The sequence below is a fragment of the Chelonoidis abingdonii genome, chromosome 26, assembly GCF_003597395.2.
Source record: "Chelonoidis abingdonii isolate Lonesome George chromosome 26, CheloAbing_2.0, whole genome shotgun sequence".
Lineage (NCBI taxonomy): Eukaryota > Metazoa > Chordata > Testudines > Testudinidae > Chelonoidis > Chelonoidis abingdonii.
Window position 1 is genome coordinate 4,432,934 of NC_133794.1, and position 26,580 is coordinate 4,459,513.

General features: G+C 49.7%; 1 protein-coding gene across 1 annotated transcript in view; it reads right to left on the reverse strand.

Annotated features, from left to right (window-relative positions):
- Window positions 1–26,580, reverse strand: part of CACNA1A (calcium voltage-gated channel subunit alpha1 A) — a 148,377-nt gene that overhangs the window by 116,334 nt on the left and 5,463 nt on the right. The gene's annotated exons all lie outside the window — the stretch shown is intronic.

Consider the following 26,580-nt stretch of genomic DNA (forward strand, 5'->3'; position numbering starts at 1 on the left):
CACTTTTCAGACATGGTGGGTAAGGCTACGACTCTGTCACGGATTCTGTGACTTTCTGGGACCTCCGGAAGTTCTGCAGCTGCTGGGGCGGACCCCAGGGCCAGCTGCTTGGGTAGCTGCTGGAGCGGTCCTGTGGGCAGACACACGGGCTGTCATAAACAGATAGCTAAGGGTTAATGTTTCTTTTACCTGTAAAGGGTTAACAAAGGGAACCAAACACCTGACCAGAGGACCAATCAGGAAACCGAATTTTTCAAAGCTCAGGGAGGGAGTTTTTGGGTGTGGGTTCTTTGTTCAGCTCTAGTGCTCTCTCGGCTCTGAGAGAGGATCTCTCTACCTCCAGGCTTTTCTAATCTTCTGGTTCCAAGTTGTGAGTAGAAAGGTAGAAAAACAATAGGCTTATATTGTTTTTTTGTATTTACATGTGTGTAGTTGCTGGAATGTTTTAAATTGTATTTCTTTTTGAATAAGGCTGTTTATTCATGTTTTCTTTTAAGCAATTGACCCTGTATATCGTCTTCTTGATACAGAGACCATTTTTATGTCTTTTTCTTTCTTTTTATATAAAGCTTTCTTTTTAAGACCTGTTCGATTTTTTCCTAGTGGAGGCTCAGGGGGATTGAGCCTGCAGCTCACCAGGGAATTGGTGGGAGGGAAAAGAAGGAGGGGGGAAGGTGAATTTTCCTCTCTGTTTTGTAATTCAAGGAGTTTAAGTACAGTAATCTTCCAGGGTAACCCAGGGAGGGGAAGCCTGGGAGGAGGTAAAGAGGGAGAAGGGAAGTGGGTTATTTCCCTTTGTTGTGAGACTCAGGGCATCTGAGTCTTGGGGTCCCCCAGGGAAGGTTTTGGGGAGACCAGAGTGAGGCAGGCACTGGAATTCCTGTCTGGTGGCAGCGATATCAGATCTAAGCTGGTAATTAAGCTTGGGGGTTTCATGCTAGCATCTTATTTTCTGAACTCTAAGGTTCAGATCTGAGTAGGAAAGCTATGACACGGGCCACTACTGGAGCAGCCTTGGCAGCTGCTCCTGGGACCGCCAGAGCACCAGTCAGATCAGTGGTCCTCAGGGCCTCTGAGCAGCTGGGGGCAGTCAGCCCCCACTGCCACTGCTGGGGATAGCTGTCAGTCCCCGGGGTCCCTCAGAGCAGCGGCACCCCGGGGTCTCAGGAGCTGCTATGTTTTAGTCAGGGGTATTTATAGTAAAAGTCATGGGCATGTCTTGGGCTATGAATTTTGGTTGACTGCCCTGACTTTTACTAAAAATACCTGTGACTAACACTTAGCCTTAATGATAAGCAATAAGCCAAATTCGACTTTCAGTTACACCAATATAAATCTGGAGTAGCCCCACTGATGGTGGTGCTGTTATTCTGGATTTACACAGGCAGAGCTGTGCTCAGAATCTGGCCCAGTGAGTAGAGCGAGCTGCTGTTTGCTAAAGGAAGCATGAACTCATAGACTTTAAGGTCAGAAGGGACCATTATGATCATCTAGTCTGACCTCCTGCCCAGGACTGGGTGTCAGGGGAGATGGGGTCTGTACCTGACTTTTGGAGGGGAATCTAGGGGTCAGAGCAGGGAACTGAACTCCATTCCTGGCTCTGCCACTAACTGCCTGTGTGACCATGAGCAAATCACTTCCCCTCTCCAGATGTTTTTGCTGTAAGGGGGTGGGGGTGGGGTTCAGAGCCTTATCTAGGGAAGCTTCTGAGCATGCTTGGGATGCAGTATGCATGTGCTTCTGGCCCCCGTCTCAAGCATCCAGCAGGTCTCCTTTCAAGCCCCATCCAATGCTGCAGCGCCACATAAAAGGGGTTAAACTGACCTCAGCAACTGAGCTAAACACCGTGGAAGAAAGCCGAGCAGCAGCTGTTGGAATATGGGGCTGGCCCAGTTCGCGGCAGGGGGGCCTGGAAGCTTGGACTTCCGTGGGCTCCTTCTCCCAGAACTAGCACTGTCAGCTGCTGAGAAATGGAGCTTTTTGCAGGCCCTTCCTGTTGATCGATTGGTTTGTAGGGGAAAAAGGCCTGAATCAGTGGCCTGTGGGAGTGGATCCGATACCGGAGAAGTTGGAGGAGAGAGGGCTAGGAACATGCAGGGCAAGAGAGACAGAGGGAGGGAGAAGGAAGGTGAAAAGCAGAGCCATCCAGTTCTGTAGATCAGTTAAATCTTTTGCATTAAACAAACACCCTGAGCTCTGTTCCCCAACAGCACCCCCCATGCCACGCTCCTTCCCAGAGTGGGTTAGTCACTCCATTGTGCCACCAGATTTCTTCTCCTCTTCAGTCTCCCCACCGTCGGCGGCTCCAGGCACCAGTGCTCCAATCACATGCCTGGGGCGGCAAGCCACGCGGGGTGGCCCACCAGTTGCTGTGAAGGCAGCAGCCAGGCTGCCTTGAGCAGCTTGCCTGCGGGAGGTCCACTGGTCCCACGGATTCGGCAGCAATTCAGCGGCGGGTACGCCAAAGCTGTGGGACCGGGGACCTTCCGCAAGCACACCACCAAATCCGTGGGACCGGGGACCTCCCGCAGGCAAGACACCAAAGGCTGCCTGACTGCCATGCTTGGGGCGGCAAAAAAGCTAGAGCCGCCCCTGCTCCCCACCCCACTCCCCTCAACGTCTACGATGCAGAGGGACGCCTTTCCATCCAGGGAGGGGTTCGGTGGAGCTCGTGGGCAAAGGGAGATGGATTGCTTGGTTTAAACTGGCCGGTGGAGAGGGATAAGATCAGGCCTGTGTCTTGGGGGGGGTGAGTGAGCTTCTGAGGGTGGGTGGTGGGGGACGGGTATGTGGGAAGAACGCTAATAACAACCAAAGTTAATCCCACAATGGGCTAGTAATGCACCTTACTCAGCTAGGAATTAACTAAACTGGGCTGGAGGTGGGTTGGTATTATCACTGTACCACTGTACAGATGGGGGAACTGAGGCACAGAGAGGGATGGGATCTGCCTAAGTGGCAGAACCAGAAAGAGAACCCCAGACTCCTGAGCAGAACCCCAGTCTCCTCTGCTCTAACCCTGAGAACCAACTCCCTTCCAGATCCACTGGTGGAAATCAGGAATTCTGACTTCCAGTCCCCTTCCCACAGCCTAACCGCTAGATCCCACTCGCCAGAAATGAATCAGACATCACTTACGGCACAAACTCTCCCAGGTCAGGCTTTGCAAGTCCTCTCTGTTGTTAAGTCTCATAAGTTTTCCCACTTCTGGAGGGATTCTTTTGGTCAGCCCCTTTCATATGCTCCTCCTTTCCTAATGCTGGGAATAGAACCCAGAGGTCCTGCCTCCCTATTCTAATCACTTGACAACACCAATCTACGTGACTGTGCCACAGGCCACATGTATCGGCCCTGATTGCTCCTGGGGTTATTTCTATTGACCCTTATAAAATGTTTTTAAAAGTCTGCATTAGACAGACATCAAACACATACATTTAAAAAAAACATATTCAGTTGCACCCCAGGGATGAGGGGAACAGGTCTTCTCACTCACTCACGCGCACACACACAAAGTTACTTTTCTATTTTTACTATTTTTGAAAAAACCCAAAGCAGCTTATCCTTTAAAAGAAATGAAACTGCTGTATGAAGCCACTGAATTGTATTTGACACACTAACTAGAAGACAGGAGGAGGATAACAGCTGACAAGCACAGCAAGTGGCTTGTTAAGACAGCATAAGGTCTAGGGTTTTCAGCCAGGAGGTTGCTAACAGGTTCAGAGGGGTCATGACCATCTTCCCTTTCTGTTTGGCTTGGAGAGAGGCTAGGGGGAGAGTCCTGAAATCTTTTTCTCTTGAAACAATGGGCCACTGTATGTAAAAAGTCAAGAACCACTTGACTAGTGGTTAGAGCTGGGATCTGGACGCAGAGACTCCCGGGCTGCATTCCCAGCTGGGAGCGAAGCAGGCTCTCATGGTTAGAGCAGGGAACTTGGAACCAGGACTCCTCACTGTTATCCTGACTTGGGAAAATCACTTCCTTCTGGTGTGACAATATAGAGCTGAGATGTTGCACACAAACCAAAATGTAACAGCAAACACAGAGCAAGCAGCCAACGTTCCCACAGGCAGGGAGGCCTGAGAAACTGCAGTGTAACAGCATTCAGCAAGGGCAGCTCCTCTGTGCAGGAGCCTATTTCAGCACCAGGCTAGCTCCTTACTGAGGTGCTCCGCTCGGCTTGGCCCTGTGACCCTGCTAGGGAGAGTTTGGCTTTGCTCTGGATGTGTTTTCAGACCAGCTTCCCACCTTGCCAGGTCCTAGAGCCTGGGCTTCAGCCCGAGCCCAAACGTCTGCACCGCAATTGAACAGCCCTGAGCCCGAGTCAGCTGAAATGGGCCAGCCGCGGGGGGCTCACTGCAGTGTAGACACACCCTGACAGTCTGAATTCTGAGGGCAGAGGGAGAAATTTACAACATCAGGCGAAAAACAGAGCTGCATCCCCGGCTTCACCCCCCCGGGTCAGAGAGCCCCTGCCTGCCAAAGCTGGGTCCAGAGTGGCCAGCCCTACTACTGAAGCTGGCCCACGGCTTGGCTAACTGCACAGTGTCTCATGGGGTCCTTGCTCCCCCAGTGCCCACTGCCACCACCCCAAGCACTGGGAGTGAGCTCCCTGCTCTCCAACCTCCCTGAACCCCAGCCCTCCAGCCCCACGCACTGCGTCAGCCTAGCACACAGCCCTTCCAAAGCTCCCCAGGTCGTTTCAGGACCAAGATTTAGTTCACACTCTGTGGTCTTACTCCATCCACCTGACCGTGAGTCTCTCTACCTTCCTCTTCAGGTACCTACCCTTTGCTGGATCCTTCCAGCCAAACTCCCCACTGTGGGTGCAGGGACCTCTTCTCCACAGCTCCAGCCATTTGGAACAGCATCTCTCCCCTCCTTTCCCGTCACTCTCCACTCACCTAGCACTGGCCTCCTCCCTGTCCTGCCAACCCCTCTCTAGAGCCCTGCACATCTGCAGCTATCCTCTTCACAGCCACCACGAAGCACATTTGCAGATCACGGATCAGATGCAGATACAAATGTATCTCTGCAGGGCTCTCCCCACTGTGAGCACTAAAGACAACAGCCCGCCCCCCCCCCACCAATGTATCATTCTACCTCCACCTCATTGAAAATCACTGCTGGAAACTTCCTCTCCTCCCCAGCTGTTCTTTGGTTCCACGGTCAGGATAATTACCTCTCTGAGGCCTTTGGGGGTTCCATGGTGACCGCTTTGGGCGCCCCCTCTCCACCTTGTTCCCCCATCCCCTTGGCAGCAGAGAGCGTTGTCTCCGCGAAGGTTCATCTGTAAGTTTTATCATTAAAAAATAAACTCAAATATTTTATGTCTCCACCAAGAAGCTTTTACTTTTGCAAACGGTATTGATTTAATCCTCGAGGCAACTGGCAGCTGTCCAAGGAGTTTAATCAATAGGACAGCACCACCCTACAGAGTCTAGCTTCAAACAACCCCAGCCACAGTTCTTACCCAGGTCTTCAGTGCCCAGCCCTGCTGATCGTTTCGCGCAGCTCCCCAGTTTGAAGCCAGGTCTATGGGGATGAGGGGGTCACCGAATTGATAAAAGTGATTAGGGCTACAGTGACCCCTGGGAGCGCTCTGCAATTCCAGACATTTGTCACTCTTCCAAGGTTCTGATTGGATTCTGACAGGGCCAAGGAGATGGGATGACAGGGAACCAGCAACTTAACCCAGAGATCCCAGGTCTCAGACATCCCCCACCTTTCTGCGAAGTTCCCCTGGGAACCAGAGAGCTCAGAGGTGAAATTAACATCAGTTCAAGCAAGGCTGAAGCTGTGATATCTTCCTCCTCCTCTGCTGAGCTGTCCTGAACCAGGCAGTCTCTCAGGAGAGTGCAGGAGGGAGAGGAGAAAGAAAAGCAGGAGGGAGAGGGGGCACTGGGTCTGTCTTTCTGCATTTGAGAACATTACCCTGTCCCAGAGATATTGGGTCAACCTCATCCCTGGTGTTGAGTTAAGCACAGGCAACAGAGTTGGGCTGGGCCCCAAAAGAGCCCAGTTCTCCAAAACGAGACGAGACGAGAAGACAAGTTAATATATAGTTACATTTACTCCCAACCCTCCTAGGATTCTGTTGCTCCTAGGGCTCTGGGCCCTTCCCACTCTCCTCCTCACCCACCCCAGCCAGTGGCTGTGGCTGAGTGCCTGCCTGGTGCTGAAATGTGCAGCGCTAGCACCATGTCCTCTCCTCTCTGCACAGATCTTGCTGAAATGTATGTCTCAACCCCCACGGCAATCATTTGGCAAGAATTCAAGTTCCTGCACAAGCACTGGCTGGTACTCAGGCTTCTGGAGAGGAGATGGAACAGGCCGCTGGTGCCAAATGTGTAGCAGCTCCATGACCTGCACTACAGGCCTCCGGAAGTGGGACCGAGACTGCGCCGTGACTATCTCCATCCTCATGCTCACTGGGGAGGCTTTGGCGCTCAAAGCCACAGCCACCTCCAAAGCACAGGGAGGCCGATCAGCTGCTCCGTGCTGTTTAGGATTCAAACATACCCCACAGCTGATCTGCAGATCTCGGAGTGAGTTACTAACATCAGCATCGCTGCCCCCCACCGTGTGGGTCAGCATCATTAACCCCATTCCACAGAGAAGGAAAGAAATTCGCCCCCAAGTTCACACAAAGCGTAACTAAAACCAAAGCCCCAGCTCCACACCTCTAATCGCTAGACCGAGTGCCAGGAGTCCTCCCTTCCAATCCCCCTGCTCTCATCACCAGCATACACTGCCCCTGCTTTCACCATTGGAACCCACTGCCTTCCTGCAGGTGGAGGGGAATTTCCAGCCTCCGATTAACCAGGCCTCCTTCAGCGGTACGCTCTGGGGAGGAAAGGGGCCTCACACAGGAATGGAAAATACCAGGTCTGTGATCTGCTGGGGAACAAGCGAGTGACCCAGAGCTAGTCACAGGCTTCCTGGATGGTGCTGACTGAACAAGGTGGGTGAGGGAAGGGAATTGAGTCCAGGTTTGCACCGAATGCGTCCCCCAGAGAGGAGGTCTATTAACGTCACAGCCAGGGGCTGCGCACAGGCCTGCTGCTGCCACTACTCCACCGACAGATTCTTATCGAGCAAGGGAGGGAGGGAGAGGAGATGGGGAAGGACAGAGCTGGAGGACAGATGGATAGACACACAGACAGACAGCTGCATTAAAGGGGGCTCCCGAAGAGGGAGAGCATGTCCCTGCCACACTCCCTTTCACTGCTGCCGCAGGGGAGGTCTGGGGGTGTCCATGGAGAAGGGGCACAGCTTAGCTGCCTTGGAAGTGGCAGTTCTGATTTGGGGCAGGAAAGGCCACCCCTAACCATGGCGCTTTGGGATGTGGTGGCAGGTTTGTTTCCTGCTTATCCCACTGTGGTTGAAGGGCAATTGAGCTCGCGAGGGCAGCCCAGCTGGGAGGACCGCCGTGGCAGCTGGTCTGAGGAGCGCTAAGCCCTCGTTCTTTGGCTCTGTGCCCTCCTGCTCCCTCCCCCGCCACGCGCATACACACTTTTAATTGGCAAGACAATTTCTGTTGCTTTTCTCTGGCATTGCAGTTTCTAAGCTCGTCGAAGCTGATTCCAAACCTCCTCCAGCTTAGAGGAGGGAGAGAAGCAGCCAGGTCTGATCACACAGCATTCAGCACATGAACTCTAGGAGCGGAGAACATGGACCGTGCGCTCGAGCCAAGGCATTACTGCAATTGCACATTTTCGGGCAGAAGGCTTTTTCAACCAGTGTGCTCAGCAACTATTTCAGTGCCATTGTGATGACAGGTAACTCATCCCAGGCTGCTTATCAAGCAACTGCCCCTAGCCCCAGCTCCTCAGCCTGCTTTCCCCAGGTACCACTGCACCTCCGTCCTCCAGTAACACCACTCACAGGCTAGGCTACCCTGGGCACTCAGACTAACTCTGCTGTGAAGACATACCTTCACCCTCCCCTCCCCTCACTTCCCAGCCTCTATTCTGTTTCTCCACACAGTTTCCCCCATGCCTTCTCTTCCACAGCTCCCACGGCCTGGTACCGCCTGCCTCAGTCTCCCTATACTCCCCTCTCCGCTTCCTCCAGTTATCTAGCACTGGCCTCTACTCAGTCCATTCAATCTCAGTGCAAGAGCCTTCCTCTCTGCAGCTCCTGCTTTCAGCATCACCCCCCACCCATGTCTCACCAGCTCTTCATCAAACTGCAAATCACAGCTGAAAAAAATCTTTCTTTTCTTGCTTGTGCCTCTTAATTCCACTCTCTGTGTTTATGGCCTTACAGATGCCATAATTAAGTTACCACACAACGTCTCTGCACCATGGCTAGGTCACTTTCATCAGATTAATAAATAAATGATATTAATTTACATTTATATAACATCCTGCTTCTCAGAACACCTTCCAGAGTATGGCCATATCCCCAGATGGGGTAAATCAGCAGAGCTTTTTTTAACTCAGTGGAGCTATACTGATTTATACCAGCAGGGAATCTGTTCCTATATAGCAGTTCACCCAGCACTGGCATGCACCCACTCCTGGGATGCAGCATCTTCGTCACAGCTGCACAGCAATACTGCACAGAGATCATCTGCCCAGCATTGAGATGCAGCCACCTTTGGGGTGGGATGTGGCACCATCCACAGCTGCACAGAGATCACCTGCCCAGCACTGAGATGCAGCCACCTCGGGGGTGGGATGTGGCACCATCCACAGCTGCACAGAGATCACCTGCCCAGCACTGAGAGGCAGCCACCTCTGAAATGGGACATGACAGCTTTGTAACAGTCGCAAAGCAATGTTATGTAACAATTTAGGTCAGGAAATTAAAAAGAATCCCATGTGCAACTGAAACAACATGGAAATTTCAGGCAAAGGGTAACCTCCCCAAATGCCCAAGGCACCAGAGATAACACCCTTGTCTCCTCTGGGGGGTAAGTGCCAAGGGATCTTCAGTGGCCATGAGGAATTAAGACCTGGATTTACATCTCATCCAAAGGGCAGAATCCCAGCACCAGGCCTTAATGAGAGAGAAAAACCATCAGCACTTGGGTTCACCCTGGAGGCTTCCCAACTCTGCTTAGGCTGCAGACCACATGGGATCAGGCAGCAGCCTCGGCCTGTTGGCCTAATTCCCACCTCTGGGTGTTCACAAGGCCAGCAAGACTGCTGTTGCACTGCCTATTATAAGGACTGTTAGTTCCAACTTCTCAGAGGCTGTCCTGAGGCTCCAAGTGGAGATTTAATCAGATGGAAGAGGGAATGACAGAGGGAAATATCTGCCCACTGGAGGAGTGAGGAAATGGCCAGGCCTGGCTGGCTCAACCCACGTTGGTAGCTTTTATCGGGGTGTATGGACTGCAGAGGATGATGCTGTGCAAAACTTGGCTGCCGCTGGCTATAGTAGCAGAATCATCAGATTCCCAAAAGCAGCCTAAAAGTGGTGGGGGGGGAGAAAATGAGAGAATAGGGGGAAGGGCTGCAGAAGAGAAAGAAGCAGGAGCGAGAGAGAGAGAGAAGATAGAAGAAAGAAAAACGAATTGAGAGAGGGAGCACATAACTGAAAGAGAGAATGGGGGGAGGAGGAGAAAGAATGGAATAGAAAGCAAGAGAAGGAGAAAGCGGAAGGAGGAGAGAGGGAAGCAGTGGAAAGAGGAAGGCGGCTCGCCCCATGGCTGCTGGCTGCAGAGGAAAAGCCCCTGCCAGATCACGTGTGATGCCTACAACTGTCTCCCTCTCATTAATTTCACTATCAAACAAGCCGCAGTATCACAGCTTGGATTCCTTCGTGATGAAATATTTAACTAGGAGGAACCCAGCCGAGATCAAAGATCCTCGTTTACAGTGGGACCCCGGGGACAGTTACAGAGAGGCCGCTGCTGGTATTAACCAGAGGGCACACACCTCTGCCACGCAAAGAGGAAACCAGTCGTGTCATCTGGGCCCCTGCAGGTCAGGGGCCAACGGCAGGAGATTCCTGGCCTTGTTTTCCTACAAGGGGCAACATATGGAGGGGGTGGGGGCAGAGCCACCAAGGTACATGGGCCTGCTGCTGTACAATGGGAAAGGGCCCAGATACCACGGGGATGGGCACCACAAAGCTAGCTAGACAGGTCAGGCTCATGTTAAGCAACCTCAGGAGAAAGAGGTGGCCCTAGATCCCAGGGAACATTCCAATGTGTCTGCAACAGAGAGCCGAGGAGACATCTGGGTCAGGGACAGTGAGAGAAGACTAGCCTGACACCACGTCAGAGTTAGCTTCCCCCTGCACTTATCCTGCCACTGGTGCTGGGCAGAGGCAAAGGGGGCAGGACAGTGACAAGAGCCAATCCCTCCCCACATGAGTCAGGGGAGGGGCAGAGACAGCCCCTCCACCCCACCCCCCATCCCAGTGCAAGACAAGATCTAGTTGTGCCACACAACCCACAGCTACAATTCAAGCCAGTTGCCACTCCCTTTTCCCTCTAAGTTAACTCGGGATCACCACGCAGCTTTTCCTCCTGAACATCTATTATTCCCTGGGCACATGGGGTAGACACCCTTCTCCTGAACCCCAAAGGATCAGACATGCCCTCCTGTGTGCTCTGCAACCAAGATTCCAAGCTACCCAAAGAGAGCCACCCCTTCCCCTGCCTCTGCTGGCTGCCAGCCTTTCCCCTTTTGTGAGAAGCACTCCATGCGGAAACACAGAAACCTGACGGCCTCTTGAAAAGAGAATAAAGGAGGGAAATGGTGCCCCAGACCACTAGTCCTGAGGGGCTGTTCATTCTTCACCCCTGAGCACACACAGAACAAATGGACCTTTGTCACGCCGTGGTTTGCTGGTTTGGGCTTGGGTTTTTATGTGTGTATCACAGCATCTCCTACTCAGATTAAACTAAAGCGAACCTCTCACAAGAAACGTCACGTACTCACAGATAAAACCTCTTTCTCTGTGCTAGGCTGCTAGGGTGCACACGCCCATTTGGTTGTCGCTGCATCTGCGAGTCTCTCCGCTCAGGGCGGCAAGTTTCACTGTGTGTGTCCAGGGCCACCCAGAGGATTCGGGGGCCTGGGGCAAAGCAATTTCGGGGGCCCCTTCCATAAAAAAAAAGTTGCAATACTACAGAATACTATATTCTTGGGGGGCCCCTGCGGGGCCTGGGGCAAATTGCCCCACTTGCCCCCCTCCCCTCCCCGGGCAGCGCTGTGTGTGTCTTTAGTGGGTTTCAGTCTCTGGCTCTCCTGCACTAGTGCTAGGCAGCTGGGGTTTCAGTTCAGAATGAAAGAAATGTTGTGAGCTACAGTCAGCTGAAGCCAAAGTGACTCATTCCATTGACTTCAGTGGGCTTTGGATCAGGCTTGTCACTGAAATGCTAAGAAAAAATATTAATTGAAACACCTCGAAGAGGCACTCCCTTCTCTCACACCTTAATGGACTATCATTTAGAGCCTAAAATTATTTCACAAGGATAGACTGACAAGCCAGGAACAGAACCCAGGAATCCTGGCTCCCAGTTTCTGCATTAGACCCCCTTATTCCTCTCTCAGAGGTGGGGCGAGACCCCCAATTTCCAATTCTCTCTTGCCTCAAGCACTGGCCCAGGCCTTCTCCTAGAACCAGACACAGAAACCAGGGGTCCTGACACCCCAGCCCCAGCTCTAACCACTAGCCTACACTCTCACCAGGGCCGCTGGAGGGGGTTGCAAGATGTTCTAGCCAGAACCATGTTTGTTTATTTTGCATTTATTCTGATTCCCTAAAATGTGGCCAGCTGGGAACTCTGGGGCTAAAGACAAACTTTCCTACTGAAACAGCAAGACAAGGCAGTTAAAAGGGGGGGCCATTGCCCAAACTAACTAACTCGACACACAGTAGCCTATTCACTACCTGCTCTGCCACTCAACTCCTGGGGAACAGCACTACCGGGCAGGGTGACAAGCAAGTAAATTCAAACTAACTGCAAAAGTGGGAACCCCTCAGTGAGACACCCACACACACACACGCCCCTGACTCCAGTTTAAAGCATTAGCTCCACCACTTCAGCTGATCCCAGTGAGATCACGGGAAGAGAGATGAAAGTGCAGGAGAGAGCTGGGCTCAGGTGAGGGGGGAGGATGAGCTGGTGTTTGTGGAAACAGGGCTGTTTTGAAGTCAATGAGGTACAGCTCCGCAGAAGGAAGGCCCCACAAAAGTGCAAAGGATTAATTATTCAGGCTATTACAGGAAAGTTGATCGACCCATAGATGTGGCATGTGGACACAGGCCGGGTGGATCTTTTGCGCACAGCACCTTCACATCAGTGAGCGAGAGCGCGACACACACACACACCCCCGCCGCACACAAGACAGAGAAAGAGGGAGGATATCTGCATCCCTGGTGCCTGGGAAGAGGGGTTCTTTTGTTCTGCTCCCGTAAGAAGTCACTGCACCAGCTTTCTTGTCTTGGAAGCTCAATACGGAGGAATTGTTTGAGAGCAAGATGAATATGCTGGCCAGGGTAATGATCATTTTATTAAAAACACAGGTCAGGGCTGAAATATCCAACCAACCACTAGCAAATATGCCAGCAGCAGCAATTCTACAGCAGCTGGACTAGATAGGAAGGGGCCTCTCTTTGGAGACTGTGGCCCTGATTCTCCTCTCATGCCCAGTTTTACCCCATGTTACTCCATTGGCTTCAGTGGGATTCTCCTGATGTACCCCAGTGTAAACCAGAGGGCAATTAGGCCTCCCAACGGCGTCGTATGTAAAAATGCCAGGCCAGCATTGGTGTTGGTTTCAAGGGGAGTTAGACTTGTTACGTTTATAACCGCTGTCCCTGAGCAGGGTGGCTATAGCTACCCATTTAAAAGCTAAGACAACATCTTCTGTTTCTCTAGCACCTTGGATCCCCAAGTGCTCACACAGGGACCACTCAGCCACCTCAGGGTTGAGACACAGCAGCTGTTCAACAGCCACACAGAACACTGAGGTTTGAGACAGGATGTGAGAAACCCTACTGCACTGTGAAGGATTTGGACTGTGAGTGTGAGCAGTTCTCACCAATTCCAATCTTGCACTTTATCTACTGTCTACCTACGGGATGTGTTAAGCCCCAGTCACAGTGTCACACTGTGAAAGGCACATCACAAGGCAATCCCTGTTCCAAAGAAGTTACAGAGTAACATTTACAAAAGCACCTACTTGACTTTGGAATAGGGCTGGCCAGAAAACAGGAATTTCCTGTCACAGAAAATTGCAAGGTTTCAGAAACTGTTTTCTTTCTGTGTCAGGACAAAACCGAGACCTTTCCGCACGTAGCATGAAAAGCCATAGAGAAAGGGGTTCATTTCCTTCGATAGCCCATAGCCCTGTGGTTGGAACACCGCTATGGGATGCAGACACTGGTTCAAGTTCCTAGTCTGTCTGATTTAGAGCAGGGACTAGAACTTAGATCTCCCCCATCATTGCCCTAACCCTAAGGCTGTACAGTCTGTCTCCATTAATGAAAACTTATGGTAATGACTTAGACAAAGCAGAACAGCTCCAACAGAAGAGACTGAAAAGGACTGGTTCAGAGCAGTGACCTGACACTGGATCGCCCAGTGCCCTAACCCCTAGCCACTGGCTATTCTGGGATGGCGGTTTCATTCGGCAGTGTCCAGTACGTTCCCACAAAATGTTTTGGTTTTGATGAACTGGCATTTTCCAGCAGAAAAGCTTTTTGTTGAAGAACTTCCAACTACCTCCACTTAGGAGTCTCAGGCCCAGGTTTTAAAAGGTATTCAGCTATTGCTCTGCTCAGCATTGCAAAGCCTAAGTGATTTAGATGTCTAAATCCCATTTTCAAAAGGGACAGGCACTTAGGCACCTACATCCCACTGACTTTCAAAGAGACTACAGCTGTTAAGTGCCCAAACCATTTTTGAAAGTGGCGCTTAGGCTCCTAAATCCTTCATGTGCTTTTGAAACTTTTGCCCTCAGTCTACAGATTATGACATTTTATTTTAACTAGCATATCAATCAGACCCCAGTGTGGGCTAATCCCAAATCAACTCCACTTTGGAAACCAAAGTACGTTAAAAACAGTGCAAAAAATGCCTCAGACTAATTTGCACAAATGTGTAAAATGTAATAACAGTGAATCCTTTAAGAAAATCAGAAACCACTTAAAAGACAAGGCCCTGGCTCGGTGCACCAATCTTTATGGTTGTATTCCAGACCAGAAGTGGAGCTGACCCAGATTTTACTTCAGAAGAACAGATGGCGCCACCAGTTGTTAACCAGACACATGGGTCATCAGCAATGTTTGAACTTACAACAATCAGACTTGTAGCAAAGGCGTCTGCCACTTGAGCAAGGGAGTAGTACCATTAGCTAGTGGCAGCAGTAGGCTGTTATCTTCTAAAGAAGACATGACACAAATTTGGCTAGTTAATTTGCACTAGGATTAAGTGGAATGCTTCCTGCTTCATTTTTTAATCCATTTTATTGTCCACAAAAAAATGGCTGAACGATGTCTGCAGCCTCTTCTTCCCATGTCCTCATGTGACCATATCTTTACCTGCGTACAACCCTCCTTGCTACCGTCACCCTTAAACACCAGAGGGTACTATGGAAACGTACACCCACTCAGTACAGGTGTGGAAACACTCCACTGCGCAAACAATACCAAGGCACCTACAAATGCATCAGTCCCTACAACCGCTAATGTGGTACTGAAATCCATATGCATATTCCTCTTCCTTTCACCCTCTCCCAAATTGTGCTACTGAATTTTTCTCTCTCTCTCTCTCTCTCACACACACACACACTTCCCCCTACAGACTATGGACATTTACTAGAGAAATCTATAGACACACAAATCCTCAACCCACAGTGTGTAACAATAAGCTGTGCACCGGTACTCAGCTTACACCACGTTTAACAGAAATGTACTCCACTCAAAACCAAACACACATCTCACAATTACCACAGTGTACTCAACATCTGCCACACAGTCACACAACAGGCAAGGTAACACACGCAGGAAGCTGCACACACATTCTGCCTTTCACAATTACACACCCAACAAGTAGGCTAAGGGGTTCACCTCCGACATATGCACAGGGAGTTCTCAATCTGCCTCCCTGGGGCTCACCTCTTTTAAACAGAGCTAAAGGAAATATGAAATAAAGACTTTTATAACCACCACATTGTCAGGAACAACTGATGAAGAAAACTCCAGGCTAGTGGGCAGCTGGGGTATATGTGAGCCTGACATAAATAGTGAAGCTGAGCAGTGTGCACACAGAGCACATGCACACCATGAGGTTACACCTTGACACGGAAGGTCTGTCTACACTGCAACTAGACACCTGCAGCTGGCCTGTGCCAACTGACTTGGGCTTGCGGGGATCAGGTTTGGCTGCTGTTTAATTGCAGTGTAGACGTTTGGGCTCAGGCTGCAGCCTGAGCTCTGGGCCCCTCCAACCTTGCAGTGTTGATCCACCCTAAGCCTATGTCACAATTAAACAGCCGCTTAGACCAAGCCCCATGAGCCCGAGTCAGCTGGCATGGGCCCGCTGCATTTTTAATTGCAGTGTAGACATACCCAGAGTCAACATCAACCAAGAAATACATTGCACAGACATATGCATACCAAGAAATACACCCAAACACACACTCACATATGAACATATACACACACAGATACTAGAAAATACACCTAAACACAAGACACACACACATACACACCAGGAAATGTGTACACATTTACACATAGAGGGAAGTGCCTCTAGACACAGATTCTTGCACACACCAACTCCCCATACACCATAACATACATACACAAACCCCATTCAACCTAGTGCCAAGTTTTCTAAAGAGACCAGTACCCGGCAGCTCCCACTGAGAATAGAGAACAAACACACACACACATACACACACACACACACAGTAACAAGAACTGCTTAGGTGCTGGACTTGTGTGAAAATCTCGCCCCAGTTGTGGTTACTGAGCCCCTAGACGCTAACCACAACACGTAGACACTGAAACAGTCTCCAGAATTCAATAGATGCCACGTAGAATGAAGCAAGCTGGGACAGGAGATCTGATTTTCAGATGTCTCTGACTGACCTGTTCCCAGACAGTCACCACTCTGATGCCTCTTTTCACAATGCAGTATCTTTGATGGTCAGATGTTCCTGTGGTATTGTCGTACCTTATGTTTTGCTGCACTCCCAATCTGTGTCCTTTGTGCTAACAAAAAATGAAATATGTACCTGGAAAAAAAAACTCATATAGATACAGAAGAAAATTCACACAGCCCCAGCGCTGGAAACGTCCCACACACCTAGACATGGAAAAATCCCATACACACATGTCCAGTACAGCTACTGCCAGAACCCCCTCAGCCCCATACACCTAGACCCAGAAGCCCACATTCCTCGACACTGAAACAGCTCTTAACCATAGACATGGAAACACCCATAGATACACACACCCCAACGTACGCAGAGACATACACATGTCTTAGGCACCTAGACATGGAAATACAAAATCCTAAAGACATGCACACCCCATGCACCTACACACAGAGACACCTCAAACACCTAGACACACTTCATATACATACACAGGACAACACACATCCACATCATACACCTGCACACAGACTGTACAGACCCTTTCACATGACTCCTTCTGGTGTAACCTTATCCCAAAGGCAGACAAAGCCCTTTCTACAGACAAAGGGGCAGGGGGGAGGCTATTTTTCCCAATGCAGGACACTGGGCAGCAGTTCAGCTTCCCACATCACACGTCAACGTGTGCAAGCATCCCAGGATAGCCAACCAAGAGATGCCAGGCACTAATTAACCAGAGCGTGTAATCAGCTCATTAGGAAAGTGCTTTGAGATCCCTGGGAGAGAGGCAGAAGAGAAAGGCAAAGTGTTGCTATTAGAGCACTTAGCCTGGGGGGGAATCTGAGTGGGCTTTGTGTATGTGAGAAAGATTATTAATTATTATTACTAATTAGTAAAGTGCAGCAGTGAACAACACCCCCGACCGAGGCAGCCGTTCTCCTCCTCTCAGAACTGTCTCATTCCGTTACTCTTATCTCACTTCTCTCTTCTCTGACATCCCCACTTGCTTTTCCTTACTCTACAATATACACAGACTGTAAAAGATTCCCAGCCTGAGGGCCTGGCTGGCTCAAGAGAATGAGAGACGGAGCTTTCCGCCACGAGGGCACGAGTGTGAATCCAGCCCTGGCCAGCAGTGCCTGAGGTATACCGCTCATCTGACATGGGCTGGGTGGCCTGTGTGAAATGAGCGGGGTGGGGATCAATACAGTTCCGAGTGGGACAGGGATGCTCCATGGCACAAAAGTAACCACATTAACTCTCCCGTTTGGTGTCCCAGTGAAGCGGCCAGGCTGTGACTGAGCTCCCCTCTCACTCTAGCGAGCAGCTGAAGCACATAGGCAGGGGGAAGTGTGTGTGTGTGTGTGTGTAGCTTGCACTGCCACTGCCCACACCACCCTCTGTCTGGATCCCGCAGATTCTGGGCTGACATCAGGATCAGGACTAAAGGTCAGTGACCCAAGGGGATATGGCACACGGAACCCAAGATCTCCCCGTGAAGGCGGCTGGCAGGCAAGACCTTTATGTCAAAATTAGCATCTCATGTAGCTGATACTCTGAACTTTAGAAACAAAATATCTTTGAGAAAAAAGCAACAAAACTTGTCTCAAGCGACAACCCAGCGGAGATGTGGTCCTGTGAACACCAAGTAACGCTACCGAAAGCAGAGCCATGCTGGTGTGAGGGGAGTATATTTGGGGCAGGCTTGGGAGTCAGGACAGTGGTTTGTGGCCAAGCTGCAGGCTATGTACTTATCTGGCCCTGCTCACCATTTTATCTGATCAACTCTCAGGCTTTAATGAATTTATCCTCACAATCCCCACCCCCTGTGAAGTAGTGGAACATTTTAACCCCATTTTCCATATGGCGAAACTGAGGCAGGAAGAATTGACTCGCCCGAGGTCACATAGGAAGTCTGTGCCAAAATCAAGAATGAAACCCAGATCTCCTAAATCATCATCCAGGATCTTATGATTATTTATACTGCAGTAGCAACTACAGACCCCACTCAAGTATCAAGGCTCTGCTGTGCCAGACGTTGGACATGCATAATGGAAAAAGGGCCCCTGCCACTAAGAACTTGCAATCTACGTACAAGAGAAGAGACAGCGACTGGATGCAGCAAACTGATGGCGGGAGGATTATTATGTTCTGAATTTGTTCAACACTGAGCCCATGGGGTCCTGGCCCAGGACCGAGACAATAGACCTAATAAATAACGTACAGCCCCCAGCCCCCGGGGGTCCTGGGCCATGACTGAGGCTCCTTGGTGCTACCGTAATACACCTAAGAAATAACGTACAGCCCCCAGCCCCTGGGGATCCTGGGCCATGACTGAGGCTCCTTGGTGCTACCATAATAAAGTAACAATAATGGTAATATAATGAGACAATATTATTAGCACAATAAGTAGCAGTCACGGCACACCAGCCCCATAACCATTGCTTGGCCTTGACCTTGCCTCATCAGCCTTCAGTCCTTATTACAGCTTCTATTACATTACGTGACAAGTGAATTAAGGGAGAAGGCACATAAAGACAGAACCTAGGGACTAATCCTGACCTCACTAACACATTGAGGTTGCTCAACTTACCTCTTGGCCGTTATGTAGCATTTTTATGCTTTGCCAACATTAACCAATCAATCCTGTCTATGCTTCTGGGAGGCGGATCTGTATAATTATTTCCCCATTTCACAAATGGGGAAACGGAGGTACAGAGCGATCAAGGGCCAGAATTTCAAACATTTGCCTCTTCCATTGTGGCACGAAAATAAGGGGCTACATTTCCGAAACCGCTGAGCATTCAGGCGCCAAAGTCTTCTGAAAAGTTGGCTGGAAGTGGGGGAATATCTGTCTTTCAAATCTAGAACCCAGAAGTCCTGACTTCTAATCAGATGCTCAGACCACTTGACCACAGCCATCTATAGCAGGGATTCTCAAACTTCATTGCACCGCGACCCACATCTGACAACAAAGATTACTACATGACCCCAGGCGGCAGGGACCAAACCCTGTGCCTGCCTGAGCCCCACCACCCCAGGCAGGGGAGACAAAGCCCAAGCCTCACTGCCCAGGTGGGGTGGCCAAAGACAAAGCCTGAGTCTTGCCATCCAGGGCTGAAGCCCTGAGGCTTTGGCATTGGCTCTGGACAGGGGGCTCAGGCTTTGACGCCATGTGGTGGGGTTCGGGCTACCGCCCTGGGTCCCATCAAGTCTAACGCCAGCCCTGGCAACCCCATTATATTGGGATCATGACCCACCTTGGGGTCCCGACGCACAGCTGGTCTATGTGGGGACGCAGAATGCTGGTCTATGTGGGGAGGGTGGCTAAACTGGGAACATTTTTCTCAAGCTTCCAAGTTGTTGGAGGATCTGAGAAAAAGGAGCCCAGGCCTGAACCTAACCCCTATTACCATCTTAGTCTCGAACGCCTTTATCCTCCCAATGCCTCCTGAGCTAAGGCAGCACTCTTACCCCCACCCCGTGGAGAAATCAGGTGCAGAGAGGTGAAGGCCCACATCCTCAAAAGTATTTCGGCTCCACTGAAATAAATGGGAGTTGGCTGCTTAAATAGCTTTGAGGATATGGACCTAAATGACTTGCCCACAATAACACACGATACCCAAGATTGCAAGAGACCTGAACCCCACTCTCACAAACCCTACAGTGGGGCTCCTAGCCACGGCACCAGCCTTCCTCTTGCTACAATGCTGCTGGGTCACCACAGAACCAGCCCATCAGGTTCTGCTACAGCCAAACCAGAATCACCCCAATTCTATTCCGATGTGAATATTCAGGGGAATAGCCATACACCCTGGAATCAGCCCATCTTCCAGAGGGTCCAAACTACTAGCCACCAGTGAGCCAGCTGCAGGGACCGTACCGCCCTTGTGCGAGCCCGCCCTCCAGCCAGCTTCCATCAGGGTGCGCTCAGGCAAACTCCCAGTTCCTCTGGAAGAAAGTGCCTTCTTCCACGCATGGGCTCGCTATGCCATCACGCTAGTCATGACTGACACTTACTCACTCGCGCTGCAGGGACTGGAACAGCTGCGGCAAGGCCATGCACGATGACTGGAGACGCGTGTGAAATGCAGCAACACGGAGTGAATTTGTTACCTTCGAACCAACAGCAACAAAAGAGAGAGAGAGAGGAAGCCACCGAAGTAAAAGCTTGTCAGGAAAGGGGACGCAGCCCCTGTTAGATTCATTGCAACGTAGGCCCTAGAGCAGCAAAACTAACAGGGGCACTGAGAGTTGGTTTGTAATCTCCATTTTGTAAAGGAATCCGGATCCCATGTATGGACATTCGGGGAGGGTGGGGGACAGGAAGGGAGTGGGGGGACTAGTGACAAAAACGTTGCTTTCCTCTCCCCAGCCCACACTCTGCTGCTCACTGTTTGGCTAGAGCAGGGTGGCTGCATCTTCTGCTCATCCTGGAAAAGGGGTAGCTGAAATGGCGAGTTCACTCCTCTCTACACGTAACTTCCAAACACTGGAGCTACATCTGCCGCCCCCATATCTTCTACTTTGGAGGAAGGGACAGCAGCACAGGTTGTTCCTGATGGAGGTCCCATGAACCTCACCTCCTCCAAGGAAAAGCTGCACCCCTGGCACTTGGATCAGCCTTGCTGTACGACTCAGGGGTCAACTGAGCAAACAAGGGCCCTGTGTACGATTCTGCGTCACTAATAACAATCCTTTGCCCTCCCTCGCACCTGCAGTCTGAGGAGCTCAAAGCCTTTTCCAAATAGAAAAAATTTAAGCCACCTTGAAAGGTAGAGAAACTGGGGGATAGAGCTTGCTTAGGGCCATGCAGGTGGGAACAGAACCCAAGAGTCCTGGCTTTAACCGCCGACAACCCCAGCTCACAGGCCTGTTAAAGGGGCCCAGGTGCCTGGCTCGCAGACCCCTGCCTCAGTCACTATAAATAATCACCCACAGGACCCTGAAGTCGTGGTTCACCGTTCCCTAATTTAACTGCTAGACCAGACTCCTCTTCACAGCTAGGCCCAGAACTCCTGAGTCTTGTCACCCAGTCCTCTGCTCTAACTGCTAAGTAACACTTCCTCCCAGAGGGAGGGATACAATGCAGGACACCGAGTGCTCAGCTCCTCACAACAGCCCCTAAGTAACACCCCCTTGCAGCAGAAAAGAGAACCTGGGAGTCCTGACTCCCAGATTGCTCCTCTTCCTCACAAGGGTTAGCATCAGGACTCCCACCTCCTTGCCCGCTGCTTCAACCACTGAACAATGCTGGAAATTGGCAACTTCATGGTGTTTTGACTGAATTTTCAACAGAGATTTCAGGCTCCTTTTACGCCAACGACTCAGAGCCAAGCTGCAGCAGGGGCGAGAGGACACGATCCTCACTTGGGTTGGAACGGATGACGTGCCCTTGCTGAGTCTTACCCAGCGCTGCTTTTGTAATAGCAAAGCTGAGCCCCTCGTTCAGAGCTGCAACAATAGCCTGCAGGTGCTCCGTATTTTATGACCTTACAAACGTCGCTCCTGCTAAATCTAAAGCCGCTGGCAGCTGCCACCGGCTGTCTCTCCGCCCACAGATGGGACAGCCCCCAGCGGCTCTTCCTGATCAGAAATCTGGGAAGGGAGGTGTCATAAACAAATAGCTAAGGGTTAATGTTTCTTTTACCTGTAAAGGGTTAACAAAGGGAACCAAACACCTGACAAGAGGACCAATCAGGAAACAAGATCCTTTTAAATCTGGGTGGAGGGCACCTTTTGTGTGTGTTTTCTTTGTTCTTCTCTCGGGGGTCTGAGAGAGACCAGACATTACTTCAGGCTCTCTAAGTTTCTGTTCAAACAGTAAGTAAGAACAGGCGATATTAGGCTTTTTTTGTTTGTTTTACTCTATTTGCAAGTGTGGATCTGGCTGGTTAACTTCTATATGTGTAGTTGCTGGGAATATTTTGATTTGTATTGGTACTGGTCTCTTTCTGTAAGCTATATGACCCTGTGATATTTTCATCTTAAAGTTACAGAGATAATTCTTTACTTTTTCCTTTCTTTTATTAAAAGATTTCTATTAGATAACCTGATTGATTTCTTTCTTGTTTCCCTTATTTTATCCCAGGGAATTGGGATAACTCACTAGGACTGGTTAGGGGGAGACGGGAGGGGGGAGAGATAGAATCTCTCTCTGTTTTCCTTGAATCTGTTTGCTTCTTAGTATGGTGATTTAAGGAGTTTGGATCAGCAATCTCTCAGGGTAGCCGAGAGAGGGAAATCTGGGAGGGATAGAGAAGAGGGAATGGTTTTAATTTCCCTTTGTGGTAAGACTCAGAGCCTCTGAGTCTTGGGGTCCCCCAGGGAAGGTTTTGGGGAGACCAGAGTGAGCCAAGACACTGGAAATTCTTGGCTGGTGGCAGCGATATCAAATCTAAGCTGGTAATTAAGCTTAGAAGGGTTCATGCTAGCTTCTCAGGTTATGAACGCTACGGTTCAAATCTGAGTCAGAAGCTATGACAGGAGGGGAGTTTTAATTTTTGCAATCAGGGAAAACGCTAGAGGCAGGTAATTCTAGGCGCTGTCTGCTTCAGCAGAAAGCAGCCTCTGAGAGGACTGTATGCAGCTAGCAAGATCCAGACACTTTTGCAACCTCTTTGAGGCCCCACCTTCTGCTGCTGCTGGTAAGGACAAAGCTGCATCCTCTCACAGGAAGTCAGGGGCAGGGGTGTGAATTCAACCCATTGGCAGGATGCTGCTGCCTCACCGGGAAAGGGGTGTGGCCCACTCAAATGTGCCAACATCCCAAGAGCTGCTGGAAAATCATTGGCATGGGGCCCAATTACTTCCTTTTAGTACGGCTCCTTTGAGAGTTACAGAGCCTGGCTCAAATCTCTTCCCTATCAGGGTATGCCCAAAGGTGTGGGAGTCTGCGAAAAGTGACAGGGACACATTGAGCTTAAGCAGAGAGACAACACCACAGACAGCATCTTTAATAATGATTTCTAGCTCTTACTATTCAGGGATCTCAAATGAGGTAACTATCAGTATCCCCATTTTACTGATGGGGAAAGTGAGGCACATGAAGAGACTTGTCTGAAGTCACCTATGAGCCAAGTCAGGAATACAAGGTATCCTGAAGTCCTAAAACCACTACTTTACCTAGCAGGCATACGACTTGCCAAGTCAGCCACCGAGCCCTGTGTATATGAGAGCTACCATATTACCCAACATACCAGCGATTGAGCCAAGGATCTTCAGCGCTAAAAGCAGGGTTTCAATAGCTTGAGCTAAAGCTCCCTAGCTGGGGCTGTAACACACCCATATCTCCTGTGGACTGGGCACACAATGTTGAGTGTGTTACACACACATACCTATATAAACTCCCAGAGACTCCTCTTATGCCAGGGGAGCTAATGCTGTGAAAGCAGCATCCCTGAGATCAAAATTAGATTTTCTATCTTTATTTATTTTGGACATTTATTTATCTACCTGGGGCTAGATTCTGATCTCAGTCACACCGGTGATCAATCTGATGTCTACCCCACAGACTTCAAAGGAATGCCTCCAGCTACACACTAGCACAGAGGAGATCAGAATCAGGAACACCTGTGCAGTACATGCTAGTTAAATACATACCCCAAACCGACAAAATATCAGCCTCTGCCATGGACACGGTGTGCTCAGATTTGGGCATGAACACAGATTCCATCAAAAAAAGTCCTTAGGAAAGCTAAAAGCAAGAGAAACATTTGCACTAATTTTTTTCTATTTTTTTGTAATTCCAACAGAAATGGTTATTAAAAATAAACATTTCCATTTAGCAGCACATACTTTAGGGCGCAGTGTGAACCAGGAAAATCGACTATAAACCAAATCAAAGCTGAGCTCGCTCTTTTCCAAAGTCGGTGAAATATACAAAAACTTGTACCTGGTATAAAAATAGCGACAAGGACATTGGGGGCCTGATCTTCAGCAGCTGTAAGCCAGGCTGGCTCCAACAGTTCTACTTATTTGCAAGAGCTGAAGATCTGGACCTGATTCTCATCAATCTTCCCATTTGAATAATCTCAGATGTTAGTAACACAATGAAGGACAATTTTTGTTGGTTTAATTATATGTGTCCTGACTCCTCCTTGCCCTGCACCTTCAGTAATCAAGTATGTCAACATGAAGGGAGTGCAAAAGGGGTGTAAAAAGCTACCTCATTGGTATGGTAGCATTTTGCACTCGTGCTGCACCAGGACAAGGGTGAATCAGGCTACGTGCACGTTTACACTTCGGCAAAGAGGATATAAAACACCATTTTGATGTGATAGCATTTTGCACCCACTTTGCATGAGTGTAAATGATCCAAGTTGTGGTACGGGGAGAATCTGGCCCGTGATTTTTTCTAAGCTGACTGTCCAATCAGGAGAACCAAAGGCAGTGGAAATTTTACAGCTGCAATAGGGGGGATGAATTTTGTAACGTGTAAGAGCTGCCTCACAGACACCAGTATTTAAGGGCTAAGAATTTGGGTTCCCCTTTTGCAGAGTAGCTGGCTGGTTTTGCTGAACTGCAGCCCTCACTCATACAAGTCGATTGATTTCAAACAGCAAGGGGAATAGGAGCGAGCCCCTTGGTTTGAATACTGCAGAAGTGGAGGCCTGGAGTTCTCCCTGGAATATGGATCTCTTCTTCCCCCCACCCTTCCCGCAGGTCCAGCAAAACCAAGGTTTGTCAACCTGCAGGGCATGGCCTTTCTACTCAGGCCAGTTCCTGTGGGAGACCAGCGGGAGGGCTTGTGAGTGTTGCTAGAGTTTAGCGTAGTTAATTGTGGTCACTAAGGTGGTGTGGTAATCTTCCCTGATTTCAATGGAATGACATGAGAGACAGATCCAGCTCACTAGCCTGAGGTATCCTGTAGAACCAGAAGCGGAAAGCTAGATACAGAGCCACACTGTATGGGTAGTATATGCGTCTGGGCTGAGACCTTCCAGGATGCATTTTAGCCAGGAACAAATTTGTTTATGGCTGAGTTTTAAGTCCTTGGAAAACGAGGTCCTAACAGGAAATCCAGACTAAAACTTCCTAAGAAGTGCTCACAAGCGGAGACATTACCAGGCGACACATACACAACCCTGATCTCTCCTCGAGACTCAACTCAGTCGCTATGAAGCCAGCCGATGGACAGAGGTTAGGTGGAGGGGGAGATGGGCACAGCTTATTTCTATTTATTTGTATTAAAAAAATTAACCATTCAAATATGTCTAACATTTACAGATGTGAATTTGATTCCATTCCTCTCCCTGACCTTTTCTCTGTCCCTAGTCTTAGCCTTTCCACTGACCTGAATGGGCTCTGAATTCAGACCTCATTCCAAATTCAGTAGAAAAACTTGCCCAATAATTACCAGCCTGAAAACTAAGCCAACTAGCTAGGGTGAAAATAATTCTGTCGCCAAACCCCCTCCCCCTCAGAGCAACCTCCACTGCAATTCAAGGGAATAAATCAACTGCATGATGCTTACTGTAGCTCATTTAATTGTACCATATTGACAATCAACTTTCTCCTTATTGATCTTACTTGTACCACAGCAGAGCCTAAAGCCCTCCTCCAAGGCTTGAGCCTCCCCAAGCGAGGCACTGTATGCTGAAGGAGTTCAACCCAGTCCCTTCTCCAAAAAAGTTACGTAACCCACTGGCAAGGGTGTGCTACAGCCCTCCACTGGTGCCTAATCCCCAGAGGAGACGAGTGTGTCATAGCCCCCGTCAGGCTGTAGCAGCTTATACTTTTAGCTCTGGAGGTCCCTGGCTCAATCCCTGGTGTATCAGCTAAGATGGCATCCAACACACTTACAATCTAAGGCCCTGATCCAGCAAACATTAACACACGTTAACTTTACTACCAGGAGTAGTCCCAGTAGTAAAGTTAGGCATGCATGTGTCTGCAGCATCAGGGTCTAGACAGACAAAGCGTGGGGGGAAGGAAAGCATCACTCTCATTTTACAGCTGGTGAAACTGAGGCACAGAAAGATGAAGTAAATTGTCCAAGGTCAACTTCTGAGCCTTATCCCAGCACCTTAACCCTAAGGCTGCCCTCCTCTGACTGAGTGTTAACACATATTTTAAAAGGTATGTTAACTGCTAGGGCGGGACAAGTAACAGGAATCATGATCTGTTGACTATGTCAGTCCACAGAGTTCATCAGCATTGGTGGAATAGTTTTGCCGCTGAAGGGTATTTGATCAGCGGATCTGTGAACCAATCCGAGTGAAATCCATCAAACAACAAGTGAACACTGTTCATCCAGCCCTGCTGATACCACTGCTCCATCAGGCTTTTGTGACCATCTCTCCCTGCCTTCACTCCACTTTTCCTCCCTATCAGAGATCACACTGTGTCTTTTCCTGAGCTGTCCCCAGTGTCTCTCTCCTCTTTTCCTTCTCACTCCTTCCCCCAACTGTTTCTCTCTATTTTTCTTTCCCTACATTTTGTTCTTCTCCTTTTATATTCTCTCTCTCTCCCACTTCTCTCCTCCCAAGGTCACATACGCTGCTTGCT